At 45.5% G+C, this 13,052-nt stretch overlaps 1 protein-coding gene across 2 annotated transcripts in view; it reads left to right on the top strand.

Moving 5' to 3' along the window:
* The first annotated feature begins 9,508 nt into the window (after window positions 1-9,508).
* dok4 (docking protein 4) overlaps window positions 9,509-13,052 on the top strand; it is a 60,592-nt gene continuing 57,048 nt past the window's right edge. The window contains exons 1-2 of one of the 2 annotated variants that reach the window (XM_080301015.1): window positions 9,524-9,776; window positions 10,109-10,289. The gene's annotated coding sequence lies outside the window, so the exon portion shown is untranslated. Of the gene's footprint in view, window positions 9,777-10,108; window positions 10,290-13,052 lie in introns of both variants that reach the window. The other variant, XM_026177158.2, reaches the window with a different exon arrangement.

Consider the following 13,052-nt stretch of genomic DNA (forward strand, 5'->3'; position numbering starts at 1 on the left):
TAACTCACCTGGATTAAGTTTATCAATTATTAGGGGCGTGGCCTCTTTGACTCACAGGTGGATGGTGACACAGGCAGCTGTAGCTGCTAGCTGTCTGCACGCTGAACTGTTTGTGTTACTTACAGTTCAGCCCCGTGTTTGTGCTGTTGGATCATTTTTAACGACATCATGTGACCAATAATATGCTGTGAGGTCACTGACCATCCAAGAAGTCTGTACCAAAACTGAAGCTTCAAAATGTGGAGTCTAAATCTGGTGAGAGGGGTTACAGCCAGAGGAAAACAGGTTTGGGATTTTGTGGATCTCACAGTGCGCTGCTACATCAGCTGAGAGCTTCTCTGAGCTGCAGACTGTGCTGTCAGTTTGTAATCCGTAGCTTCTGCTTGTCATGTGAGCTTTGGCTCTTCATGTGCACACAGGCTCGTCAGAGATATTTTCTAACAGAGTTTTATGGCCTGATGATTGAGCCAGCCTTTGTAATGTGTAGACTGGCAGGACTCACAGGAAGGAGGCAGGACACCAGTGAATAATAAGAACTGACTGTGTGAACATATATTGCATACACAATTTATGTATTTGTGGAATAAATTGGCATGGCTGTGGATGTGAATCAGGTTTATATCCAGCAGTGTTTCAACAATCAATATTTCTCAGATTTCCATTTACAAAAGCTCTTGCTGGGTAATATCGTCATAAACGAGGCAACGAGGACAAAGCGAATGAAACCGAGAGAATGAATTTTATTTCCCTGTTTTCAGTCTGGGGACTGAAGGCAGCCCTGCAGCCTCGCTCTGCTTCCAACAACAACGATGACCTCTGCTCAGGTGACCACAAAGCGAAAGGATCCAATAACCGAATAAAGACTCGTTATATGTGTTTTTAAACGTATTCATACACCAGGGACTTTCATCTTTGCTGCTTAAACTAAAAATGGGCACAAGGTCAGCTGAGATCAGGTGAAAGTCAAATCCTTCATGTTGTTATCTTTGGCTGCCGGCTGGAACAGACAGATAAGAAGATGATGATGATGATGATCCTTCCACGTCCTGTTAAAGTGTCTCGTTTGCTCCATTTGCAGTGTTTGACCTCTTCACCTGCTCTTCCCTGATGCCACAGGTCCAACTTCCATACATTTTTCTTTATTTTCAGATAATTACTCTCTGCAGACGTTTCGTCTTTCGTCCCAGTTCAGCTGTTGAATGAACTGCACAGCTCACTGGTTTGTAGTTCGCACAGATCACTCGAGACAGCAGCTCTCGCAGCCTTAAGGCTGAACTGTATGATGTTAAAACTGCTCAGCTGGTTCACTTCAGTAAAAAAAGTCTCGCTGGCAGTTTCTTTCCTTTAAAACGATGACAGTGTTTTATCTTTGTTTTGTTCCCAAAGCTCTCAGATATTTTTTAAAGCCGTGAGAACCTCATATTTGGACTGGGGGAGGAAGCATCAGCTGCAAAATCATCATCTTCCTGAAGTGTATATGAACATAAACAGCTGAAGGAGCTCAACACTGGAAGCAGATGTGGGCAGATGTTGCTCCATGAAGATGCCAGCAGCACCAAGTTTTGCAGACTTTTTTTCTAGCTCATCTTCAAACTGTTCATGTGCTCATTAACACACAAACTAAAAGCAGAGTGGCACAGCTGGAGCAGGAACGCACACTCTCAGGAAAAAAAACAAACAGCAGCCAACGTCCATGTGGTGCCAGGCAGGCACTCCAACGAAGGACAAACTGAAGCTTAAAGACACACATGAGGATTTCAAACTGAAAACAAAGCACAAAGGTGTTACCAAAATAAAACAGGAAGTACAAATTCCCAAACACAGAGTGAGAGATTTGCCACTCAGGCACACAGAAAGCAGAATAACTGAAAGCAGGAAGATAATCCAACGGACGATAACAGGACCTGATCCAATCCCAGGACCAGGACCAATCGTTCACGCCGATTTTCTAATCTCATTCGCTGACACTAGAGAGAGGCTGCAGCCAAACCGCATCTCAAACACACAACGCAGTTAAAGAATCCAGAGAAAGAATCTGCTGTTGATGAACTTTGATTTGCAAGATTAAAAGCCGACAGTGACAGTGGCCTCTGTCACGTCCTGCTTTCCTCGCGTTCTGTGCTCCTCGTATTAATCGGCTCCAGTTTTTTTAATGAGACCTTTTCTGGTGTGACAGCTCAGCTCTGAGGACTCGTCACTGACAGTCGGCCTTTGGAGATTTTCCGATTGCTTCAGGTCTTCTTATTAAACCTGACGCTGTGATTTTTTTTGTTGGACACTGAAATTTCATGTTCTTCATCCTAGTTGGTGATTTGATCTCATGGATCTGCAGCTTCTCGTGAAGGGAGCGCACCCCTGACGGGCCAACTCAGAGGAATATATATGATTCTTGATGAGGCACAAAAACACTGATGATATGCTCTTCCAGCTCCAGCATTTAATGCTAATCATGCCAATGCGAAGCCGATAGTGCTGATATGCTCCATGTGGGGCCTGGACTCGTGCTGAGGCCCCACATGGAGCCACACAGGGCTTTTCCCATGTTTGGAGCCTTTTTATATGCTGCTGTGCGTACCAGCGTCCAGCTGAAATATTGCTGTGTGGGTCCTATCTAGATTACAATCAATTAGCTGTGGCTTGTAGGAATTCCTGTGCTGAATGGGGGCTTTTGTTCGTTGTTTTAAATGCAGAAAGCTAACTCTGAAATAACAGCATTAATGAGAAGCCACATCTCACAGACACCCTCAGGACTGTGTGATTTTTTCACTTTTCTGTGTTTGTGTGTCATTTTCCAAGCGAGAGAATGCAGATGTAACATCTCACAGGAGATTACTTCCAGATTTGGCTTCCCATCTGGTTCAAGACTCAGCTCAAGGTGACCCGCTTTGAATGCTCCTCAAACATTAAACAGAGACGCAGCGTATTCCCATCCTTCCCACCGATGCAGCACAGATCTTTCCCCGTGTGTGCTTTTTAAAGTGGCTGCTGTCTGCAGATCGTGCATAATGTTTCTTTTGCCATCGTGCTTTGGCTCCCAGCACTTTGCATATGGGCAGTTGTCAGAGACTCTGTGGCCTCACATTTAAAGGCACTGGATGAGATTCATGTTTTTTAATGTGCACGATTAATGCTGTGAGGCAGAATGAAATGCATCCATTTCCTAAACATAACCAGTGAGTAAAACCAAAAGTAAAGAATTAGAGAATAAAACAGTGATTGAAAATCAAGTAAATTGGAGTTTGGACAAGGGTCATATGGCCCCGGAGAACACAGAGTTAAATTCATTTACACAGCACCAAATCACAACAACAGTCGCCTCAAGGTGCTTTTACTGTAAGGTCGACCCTACAATAATACATACAGAGAAAAACCCAACAATCATATGACCCCTATGAGCAGCACTTTGGTGACAGTGGGAAGGAAAAACTCCCTTTTAATAGGAAGAAACCTCCAGCAGAACCAGGCTCAGGGAGGGGCGGGGCCATCTGCTGCAACCGCCCTGTCAGATGTGCACCTGAGGCACTGTGAGTCCATCTGATTTAGAACATTTACTTGGAGCCCTGTGACGATAATAAAGTGCTGGGAAGGTGTGCAGGTGGGGATGGACACAAACTCACCTGCTCATGCAAACAGTTCACATGACGAGCGACTTACAAACACTGCATTTATTACTTTGAACTTATATTTGCTGTGTTGTCCTGAAGTTCTGCTACCTGCCGAGTACGACACAATGTACAGATCTGAAGGAGTCAAACACACTTTAATCTACCGTGAAAAAGTTGGGACGCTCCGACTTCCTCGTGGCGCACTTTGGAGAGAGCCATTAATCAAGCTGTTAGAATCAAACAGATTCATTAGCCACAGGTGACAGGCTGCTCACACTGAGTTGCCTTTCCAGGTCCTGATCATCGGTATAAAAAGATTCTGACTCTCTATAATATATAATGTCTTTGAAAAGGTGCTTAGAGATAAGGTGACTCTCAAAGCGGAGCCAATGAGACTCGATAAGAGAATCGAATTGATTACCTCTCAATCACGACACCTGTGAGGGGGTCGATATGTCAGGAAGCAGAGTTAATGTTAGAAGCAGGAAATGTTCGAAGCACGGGTCCGAGTCCATCATCACTCTGAGAAAAAAACAAAGTTACACTTTTTACTGCGTTTTCAAACCTCTAATATTGGAGTTTCATGTCAGCAGTACCCTGTGTGAGGACTGGTGATGCTCCCTGCTGTCTCTGCTCTGCACCAACCAGCTCTGCTTACACATCACACACACACCTCCCGCCCCCACCCTGTGCTAATTTTGTGTTTCCTTCCAATCATTTCCATTTGACAACACGCTGCACTAACATGAAAACACCGTCTGGAGAAACAGCATCTTTATCCCCACAGGAAGCTCTGTGTGTGTGTGTGTGTGTGTGTGTGTGTGTGTGTGTGTGTGTGTGTGTGTGTGTGTGTGTGTGTGTGTGTGTGTGTGTGTGTGTGTGTCCACCCGCTCAGCGGTGTATGAAAGGTGGAGACAGGGGTGATATTTCTCTCAGACACAGTCTACTCCAACTTCACCATATGGAGCCCATTACACCCATTTATGAACATTGTACAAGAGCTACACACACACACACACACACACACACACACACACACACACACACACGTAGTTATGATACAGCAACATAAAAACACGTCTGATAGCAGTACAGAAGGAACATATGTCATGTAATAAATAATGGAGTGTCAACATTTAGCCATGCTGTCTGTTCATAGTGTGTGTGCGTGTGTGTGCGTGTGTGCGTGCGTGTGTGTGCGTGTGTGTGTGTGCGTGTGTGTGCGTGTGTGTGTGTGCGTGTGTGTGTGTGCGTGCGTGTGTGTGCGTGTGTGTGTGTGCGTGTGTGTGCGTGCGTGTGTGTGTGTGTGTTACAGAGATCTGTCAGTGTGAGTCACTGTGTTTTGTCTCATACGCCTCACTGTATCAGTGCTATTACAGCCTTATCAGCTCAGTGGCACCAAACCACACACACACAGTCACACACACACACACACACACACACACACAGTCACACACACACACACACACACACACAGTTATACTTGACTGTATATAAAAGATGGACATAGTCACAGGTTCTGGGAAGTCGAAGGTTTAACCGGAGCAGATGCCATGTTGGTTTTTGGAGCCAGGAGTGGCCAAAGTTCTATCCTATCCTATATTTGAATGAGAGGGAGGAGTGCTAAGCTATGCTAGCCACATGTGCTCAGGATTGTCGAAATCATATCCCAAAACGCCAAAGCTGGAGCTCCGCCTCCTTGGAAGGTCTGTTAGTACAGTGACTTCACAGCAGCCATATTATTGGTCACGTGATGTCATTAAAATGCTCCAAAAGGCTCCAACAGCACAAACACAGTGCAGAGGTCCAGTTCAGGGGAAGCTAGCAGACAGCTAGCAGCTACAACCGCCTGTGTCACCATCCACCTGTCAGTCAGAGAGGCCACGCCCCCAATAATGCAAGCTTTAAGCCTTAATACAATTTAAACAGGTTAGATATAAGAAGCCTCTGCTGGATGTCAGAGGAACTGCAGCTTTTTGAGGGGCCTTTAATTTCTCAGACCTGGCAGCTGCTGCTTTATGTGTGTGTGTGTGTGTGTGTGTGTGTGTGTGTGTGTGTGTGTGTGTGTGTGTGTGTGTGTGTGTGTGTGTGTGGAGGGGGGGGGGGAGTGTGTGTGGGCAGCAGACAGAGTGAGTCTGTCATCCCTATACAGTCTATCAAATACCAGGAAACACACACACAATCCCGTTCAGCTATCTTAATGAGACATAATGGTTTCCCTAGCCCCTTACCCTAACCATTAAAAATGAATGCCTAACCCTGACCCTAAACCTAACCAAAACCTAATTGTAACCCTGACACTAAAACCACATTTTGAGCCTCAAAAATGCTTCAAACTTGTGAGGACCGGTGAGTGTGTCCTCACAAGTGACTGTTGGTTCTCACAAGTATAGTAGAATGCAGCTTTCGGTCCTCACAAAGATAGCTAGACAGGAACACATACACACAAACTCTATATCTGGCCGAAGAAGGTTTGTTATTAACCAAACCGTAACACTTATAATAGAGCATCTCTATCTTTTTGACCAGGCGAGCTTGAAGCCTTCAGGATTTTGTGTTTTAAAAAATTTCTCCGTTTTTTTTCAAGATCAATTGGATTATTTTTTCATTAGTAATTCCTCACACATGCAATAAAACAATTTAATTATCACGTCAATATAATGTAAGTTATTATACTTGATTATTTTTTTAAAATAATTGTTTAAAGGTCCACCAGCTAAAAGAAGAATTAGGGATGCTGCGCAGTAGATTACATGGCCCCGTCCCAACTTTTAGAAACACGTTGCTGTCAAATTCAAAAAGAGCTCTTACTAAAATGGTACAGTTACTCAGTTTAAACATTTGATATGTTTTCTGTGATTTATGTGAATACATTTTGTGTTTATGAGATTTTGGAATCATTACAATCTGTTTTGAAATGATGTGATGTAATGTTTCTGTTTGTCCAATTAACTTTTGCACTTCTTCTCTGTTTGTTGGTTTTTAAAACTGAGCAACAAGAAAATTATGAGACATAATTTAAATATTTTTGCAGTCATGAGTAAAAAAACTGCATTCACGGTGTCATTAATAAAAACATAATGAGTCAAGATGTTGAAAGGCTCTCAGGAGGGGACGAAACTAAGCTAACCCAGATACACGAGGACCAGAGATGGGCAGTAATCTGATTACTTTTTTCAAGTAACGAGTAAAGTAAGGGATTACTATTGCAAAATCGGTAATTAGATTACCGTTACTTTCCCGTAGGAACGCTGCGTTACTGCGTTACTAAAACTGTGATTTTTTTTTGCGAGAATGTCTCACGACAGTGACGTAAGCAAGTGCGACGTTGGTGACAGCAGCTGTGTGCAGATCAACAATGGATAATATATCGAGTGCGGGAGAGAGTATGAGCGTGCAGCGTTTAAAGTGTGGAAGTACTGACCTTACTTTAAGTTTGATTCCATACAAAGTGACAAAAACATTAGCGTCCATCGTGCGTGGGAAGAAAACTTCTTTTTACAGCGAAAAAAACCCCTAAACTTCCGAGCAAGCACCGAGTAGCTACGACGTAATGGGAAACTCACAGAGACACTCGCGCGGATTCTTCAACTGACCGCAGCACACCTACACGAGAGTAACCCTCCGCCTACCCTGCTCCTGCTTTACAGGTGAAAATAGAGCAAAAGGACCGCTGAGTCTTTGACTTTATTTATTTTCTGCTGTGTTTTACTTGCATCTGTTTGAAAGAGTGAGTGAAAACACAAAAATATTTTATTTTATGTGCTGGAATGTGTAGAAAATAGGTTTAAATGTTAAACTAATTTATTCAAGTCAGAGAATGTTGCATATAATTAAATGTTTGCTTGATGCATAAAGTTAAAAGATTAAAACTAATAAAACAAGTTAAAAAAAGAGACTTTTCCATTTGATTACATTTTGTATGATGGATTATGCAGAAAAAGTAGAATTGGGCTGAAAGATCTATCACTTTATCACCTCTTCAGGTTGTAAATCGGGTTTTTAAAAAGTAACTAAGTAACTAAGTAACTAAGTAATTAATTACTTTTGAAAATAAGTAATCAGTAAAGTAACGGGATTACTTTTTGGGGGGAGTAATCAGTAATTAGTTACTGATTACTTTTTTCAAGTAACTTGACCAACACTGACGAGGACTGAGCAGGCCGGTTAGCAGCATTTCTCAGCTGTAAGGAGGCCTGTCTGGAACAAGAAAGTGATGTATGAGTTTTCAAAGAGACAACTACCGCAATCCCACAGAGGCTGAGGCACTGGAGGCTGAACCACAGGAGCATCAGTCAGCAAAACCGTCAAGCTGTCCGAGCAATCAAATCCTTCTTCATTAAAAGTTCATGTTATTTTGTCCACCTCCCGCCGGCCGCTAAAGCTTCCCTTTCTGGTGTTTTGCAGAAGATGAAACCTTGATGGTGACAGGTCTGAGCTGTTGAGCGCACGGCAGGTGTGCACACTTTCAACCCCACCGAGCATCGAATCACCAGCCTGCATTTTTCACTCAGGCTCTCAACTGATTGGCTGGCTAATTGACTGGCTGTCAGTGTGACTGATGGCACCGCGGCTCAAATCCAACATATCCAAGGTAACGCACTGATGCGACACCTGAAACCCCCCAATCAGCATTACTCAGCGCACAGAGTGAGCAGGAGAGCACCTGGTTCATCTATCATTCTGATAGTGAGGCTCGGCTCCCGAGTTGCACTGTTGACACGCTCCAACCGTCCATCAGTGAAACTGTGCCGCTTCCCAAAGGCTGGTGTTAGTGCCTGACCTCCATAACTGCTGTTAATAGGTCGGTTCACTGTAACTGTCAGGTGTATATTAAAATGTGTCAGAACAAGTGGAAACTTGAATAGATGACGAGTTAAGACTGATGGGAAGTTTAATAGCAAACATCGTCAATCAGATTCATTTCTGCTGTGCTACAGCCTGGCAGCGCATCCAGCTGATGCCACAGACGCAGGTAAGTCACCGCAGCACCCCACCCGTGCACATCGTTTCCACCTCACCCGTGCCCTGCGCTCATGATCAAGGTCAAGTGGCTTTATTGTCATTCCAACCATGTGCAGTGGTACAGTACACGGTAAAATGAGACAACGTTCCTCCAAGACCAATCAACATGGGACTACATAAAGTGCAATGTGCAAAGATGTCACATCTGCCTATCCCAGCTGTCTTAGGGTGAGAGGCAGGGTACACCCTGGAGAGGTCACCAGTCTGTCGCAGGGCTAACACAGACAGACAACCATTCGCACTCACACCTACGGGCATTTTGGAATTTCCACATTAACCACATAACTGCATGTCTTTGGACTGTGGGAGGAAGCCGGAGTACCCAGAGAGAACTACATCAGAAAATAAAGGATTACATCTGGATTTGTATATAGAAACACATCTTTATTCTCACAGATGTTCCTGTACACTATGCCGGCCACTTGGTTATGGCGTTCCATGTATGCCTTGCCTGCTAGCATCTTGCACCCTGCTGTTATGTGCTGGATTGTCTCTGGGGCATCTTTACACAGCCTGCACCTGGGGTCTTACCTGGTGTGATAGACCCCAGCCTCTATGGCTCTTGTGCTGCCATGATTAGTGCCTCTGTGCTGTCTTTCAGTCCAGCTTTGTGCAGTCATAGATTTGATCAATTTATCTAATGTATGTGTGAGTGAGGCGTGGTGTAATTAATGAAGGCCAGCGGGTCTTAATACATTTCTACATCTTCACAGCAGATCAAATATTTTGTGTGGATGAAACATAAAATCAAGACTTTCCTCTGAGCTGTTCTGTTGTGTCTGATGCTGGAAATCAGCGTGGCTTTTTTGCCTGAGCCTTTTTGGGGGTGTTACGGTAGGAGGCGGGTCCTGCTGGAGCGTGGCTGGCTGGGCGTGTTTAGTGTGTGCGAGACAGAGAGCGTGTATGTGTGTGTGCCCTGTCGGGCTCCTCTCTCCTCCTGCACGGCTCAGCTCAGCTCGGCTCAGCTCGGCCGGGAGGAACGGCACACACAGGCGCGCGCACACGGACGCTGATCCGCACACAAACCGAACCGCCCGCGCGCGGATCCGCTGGATTTACCGGCTGCAGGGAGGAGGCTGAGAGAGCACCGGGAGCCGTCCGAGCACCGGGAGGGACCCCGCCCGGACAGCCGCAGCTGTCAGCCAGGTAACGGAGACTGCAGATGTGCGCGCGCGCATGTGTGGCAGAGTTTGCGGTGACGGCGATGTCCCGTCCGGTTCCGCCAGCCCGGTCTCCTTTGTTAGGTCACAGCGTCGCGTTCATTTCACGCTCCGTGTTTTTGTCTGTTTCTGTGTTTCCTCGTAAAAACACGATTTCAATAAACCGACGAACCATTTACAGAAAAGTGTTCGGAGAGCACGTTCAGCCATGTCAGTGGGTTTGTGTCACCTGTGCGGCGTGGACACCTGACATCTGCGCTCTCACTATAGTCGTGATATTTATTTGACTTCGTGGGCATTTCTTCTCTTATCTTCCAGTTTTGGGGGTTTTTCTTATATCCAGTGATTCAGGAGGTCGAGCAGGTCCGAAGGTTGGTGGTTCAATTCCTGGCAGCTCCAGTGTGCATGACAAAGTATCCTTGGCAAGATACTAACCCAAGCTGCTGTCTGCGCGTCCATCACTGAGACAGAAGTGCGCGTGTGCGCCGTGGGGGCTCAGGTAGAGGAGAAAAGCGCTCATCTGAAAAACATTCATGAGATTTGATCTACAGTTTTACTCATTGGAAACCTTAAAAGAAAGAAATCTCTTTTCTTTTGGGACATTTTTCCCGCGTGGGGCTCTTTTGTTGAATCACATTATATTTTGTTCCACTACTTTATGAAGCTGGTATCTTATTTTCTAGGTTGTTTTTAATGTCTTGTCTACATTTGAGACACATAAATTATATCTTACTGTAATTTCATAACTTTCTGAAATATTAATAAAGAAAATAATCATGTTGCATCCTGTCAAAGAACCCCTCTGCTGGCTTCCTTCTTTGAGCCAGTCCTGCAGAGGTGCCGTCAGTTACACTCAAACACCTAACGCTGATCTCCTTGATGTGTGGTGGTCAGGTGGAGGTGTGGACCTCATCCTCCTGGAGGAAGTGATGCCCCGTAGGTCCTCCTCCCTCAGTGAGAAATGCGTGTGATGCAGAAAGAGTTTATGTGTTTGTCTCTCAATAAAATCCCTAACTGTGGATTTGGTCCACAGCCGAGCCGCCTCGTTTGGTGGATGGTGTGACTCCATGGTTGTGCAGCCTAATCCTGATCCTGCTGAAAAGTATCACAGGGTGATGTTTTCTCCTGGGACCGCTCCCCGCCTGATAATGGAGCCTCTGCTTCAGAGCTGCTAATGAACCGCGGCTCTCTGTTATCTCAGCAGCCATAAAGTGATGCTGGTAGTGAGTCTGATAATACAGGGGACCGATGGGGAGGGACGGGAGGGTTTCCAATGAGAGTCTTTCACGCTGTTACTGCTGGAACATCACGGCAGTGGGCAAAATAGCGTAGGATGGCATTATGGGAAGAAGGCGAGCTGGCAGAGGCAGTGTGACAGTTTGGGGGATCTTCTGCTGGGAAACCATCTACATGTGACTCTGACACGTCCCACCAACAACAGCACTGTTGCAGACCGTGTGCACCCTTTCATGGAAACGGCGCTCCCCGATGGCTGTGGTCTCTTTCAGCAGGACGATGCACTAATGCACAGAAACGGTTCAGGAGCAGTTTGAGGAGCACAACAACCACTTTGAGGTGTTGCCTTGGCCTCCAGATTCCCCGGATCTCGGTCCAGTGGAGCATCTGTGGGATGTGCTGGACACACAGTCTGATCCACGGAGGCCCACCTCACAGCTTACAGGACTGACAGGACCTGCTGCTGACACGTTGGTGCAGATACCACAGCGCGCCTTCAGGGGTCGAGCGGAGGCCACGCCTCGAAGGTTAATGTTATGTCTGGTTGGTGTAGGAATCAGTCCATTTCCCATTTGAGCAGACTTCTATCAGCCATCATCTGAAAATAATTTCACATTTTAGCATTGACGTAAATGTGTCTGGTAGATGGCACAGGAAGTCCAAACCTGACCTGATACAATCAGAGATAAGTTAAACTGACACTGAGGTTAATATTGCACACAGGTGAATTTCAGCAGGTCTTTGTGCCTCCAATTAATCGGCCTTCATAATTTCATGAGCTGTGTTATTGGGACCTGTTGTCAGCTCTTCATCTCCAACACGAAGCTGGGTCAAATCCATAGATTTATGTCCCTACAACATGAGTAATTGTCAGAGAGCAGACCTCCTGTGCTGATGGATCAGGTGTGCTGTGTGTAATTTACAGCTCTAATGGTGCAAACACGCAGCAAAGGTGAAGGCGTCTCGTTAGTTTGACAGATCTACGACTCACACAGCAGCCGGCAATCAATCCCGAACGCACGCTTTTATACGTTTCTGTGTGTGTGTGTGCACGCGTGTGCGCATGCAGGGCTGCATATGCTCATGCATATTCAAATCTCAATTTGGGTCTGTGTCAATCATGCCTGTGGGTGTGTGTGTGTGTGTGTGTGTGTGCACCGTGTTTACATCTTTGTGGGGACCAATAATTGAAAGTTTCCCATACTTGTGGGGACCAACAGCTCTTATGGGGACAAAATCCTGGTCCCCACGAGTTTGAAGAGATTTTTGAGGCTATAAATGTGGTTTTAGTGTCAGGGCTACAGTTGGGCTATGGTTAGGGTCAGGGTAAACGGGAAAGCATTATGTCAATTAGATGTCCCCACTAAGATATGAAAACACGACTGTGTGTGTGAACATATATATTTATATATGTGTGTGTGCTTTCGTGTGCTTGTGTGTGTGCATACGTGTGTGTTTCTCAGTCTCTGGGTGAATGAGTAAGGGGATACACTGGGGAGCTGGAGGGAGGGAGTGAGGAGAAGCTGGAGGAAGATAAGGAGGAGGACTTCTCTCCGGTGTTTTTCCTGCTCTAATTTGCTCTGACAGCAGCTCCTCTGGCTCAGACTGAACGAGCCTTTACACTGAGGAGAGAGAGAGTGTGGAGTATTCCCACTGTCTCTCTAACAGGCTTTAATTGGTGATGCTACAGTAACTGTATAGAGCGGTGTACTTCTGTAGTTCCACTACAAACTTCCTGTTGTGTTTTCAGCTCTTGCTAATTATCCAATATCCCTGCTGCGGATTACAAATCAGCCGATACACGAGTTGAATAATTAGGGCAGCCGGAGCTCGTTGTTATTGTTACTGTGAATTAAAAGTGTTTTCACCACAAATATCCTGCTTCCTGTGCTGCTCTGTAAAACAAATACTAGAGTGAAGGAAAAATCACTGCCAGCCAAGTGTGAAGCACCAGGGCTGAAAACGACGACATACCAGCACACTGTTCGGTTTAAAGAGATCATTTCCCCCTCATAACCGCTATGTG

The sequence above is a fragment of the Astatotilapia calliptera genome, chromosome 1, assembly GCF_964374335.1.
Source record: "Astatotilapia calliptera chromosome 1, fAstCal68.1, whole genome shotgun sequence".
Lineage (NCBI taxonomy): Eukaryota > Metazoa > Chordata > Actinopteri > Cichliformes > Cichlidae > Astatotilapia > Astatotilapia calliptera.